Source organism: Mandrillus leucophaeus, unplaced genomic scaffold (assembly GCF_000951045.1).
Source record: "Mandrillus leucophaeus isolate KB7577 unplaced genomic scaffold, Mleu.le_1.0 Scaffold98, whole genome shotgun sequence".
Lineage (NCBI taxonomy): Eukaryota > Metazoa > Chordata > Mammalia > Primates > Cercopithecidae > Mandrillus > Mandrillus leucophaeus.
In genome coordinates this window covers 1,211,757-1,213,294 of record NW_012110696.1, presented here as the reverse complement: position 1 = coordinate 1,213,294, position 1,538 = coordinate 1,211,757, and the positions used below count along the sequence as shown (strand labels likewise).

Here is a 1,538-nt window from a genome sequence, read left to right as displayed (position 1 = left end):
GCTGGGTGTGGTGGCGGGCGCCTGTAGTCCCAGCTACTCAGGAGGCTGAGGCAGGAGAATGGTGTGAACCCGGGAGGCGGAGCTTGCAGTGAGCAGAGATCGGGCCACTGCACTCCAGCCTGGGGTCAAAAAACAAAAAAACAAAAGAATTCCAGGAAGCTAAGTCAAAGGACAACTGGGAGATATTTGTAACTGAAAAAGGACTGACATCTAGCATTTATAATAAATAACAAAAAAGATACTCTTACAAAACAATGGGAAAAAAGAGAATTTAAAAGCAGATTTGAATATACAATTCTCAAAACAGAAAACCAAGAAGCAGGCCGAGTGCCATGGTTCACACCTGTAATCCCAGCCCTTTAGGAGGCTGAGGCAAGCAAACTGCTTGAGGTCAGGAATTCAAGACCAGCCTCGGCAGCATGGTGAAACCCTGTATTCCCAGTTACTCAGGAGGCTGAGGTGGGAAGATCACCTGAGCCCAGGAGGTCAAGGCTGCAGTGAGCCATGATTGTGCAGCTGCACTCCAGCCTGGGTGACAGCGCGCCAGACCCGGTCTTAAACAAAACAAAAAAACAAAAACAAAACACTCTGAAAAATAATTTGGCATAATCCTATGATCCCCACAATTCCACTCCTAGATATTATACCCTAGAGAAATCCCAAGATTCCAAATACCTGATGCAACACATCACAACAATGTAGTAACAGAATTATTTACAACAGCACACAACTGGCCATAAGCTAAATGTGTCACTGTGATAGAATGGATAAAGAGCTTCGTGCTCAAAGGAATACCACAGAGCAGTGAAAATCAAACCAACTCAGCTGCAACTTGGATGAAACTGTCAAGGTGTCCACCAAAAGGACACATGCACGCCGCACACAAAATACACTATGATACCATCACACTAAGTCCAAATCAGGCAATCAAGCTGTGCCATTCAGGGGTGCATAAATAATTGCTAACACCGGGGAGATGGTACAGAAATGCTCACCTTTCCAAAATGAGGGAGGGGAAAGTAAGAAGGCTGTGATTACCAATGGGAGGCTTCCAAGGAACAGGCATGGTTCTGTATCTCCACCTGTGTGAGGATCACAGGGGTGGCTCACGATGCTACTATTATTCGTGAAACTGAACAAAAATGCACTTTTCCATACATGTCATATCTCAATAAAAAACAATTACAACCTATAATATAATACGCCAGTAGCCGGGAACGTTTAAACAACCACGGGGCTTCAATAGTCTGCAAAACTACTTGGTTTATTTCGCACGGAAAGAGATACAATATAACATCGAGGAAAAAGAAAACAAACCTCACACACCCACTCATTGGAATGACGCCAAACGGCGTGCAGAAAAGAGTAAAATGGACATACAGCGCTCCGGGCGACCGGGGTCTTTGCGAGGTGAGAACAAGAAAATGCAGTCAGCGGACACTGGAGCTACAGAGCACAGGCCGCCCCTTCCTCACGTGGGTTTCTCTCGGGACCCCCGCCCTCGCCCAGGGCACTGGGGCTGCGTCCCCGACGGGAGA

General features: G+C 46.6%; 1 protein-coding gene across 1 annotated transcript in view; it reads right to left on the bottom strand.

Annotated features, from left to right (window-relative positions):
* NELFA (negative elongation factor complex member A) overlaps positions 1 to 1,538 on the bottom strand; it is a 35,869-nt gene that overhangs the window by 24,700 nt on the left and 9,631 nt on the right. The window contains exon 2 of the mRNA XM_011970861.1: positions 1,327 to 1,401. The gene's annotated coding sequence lies outside the window, so the exon portion shown is untranslated. The remainder of the gene's footprint in view (positions 1 to 1,326; positions 1,402 to 1,538) is intronic.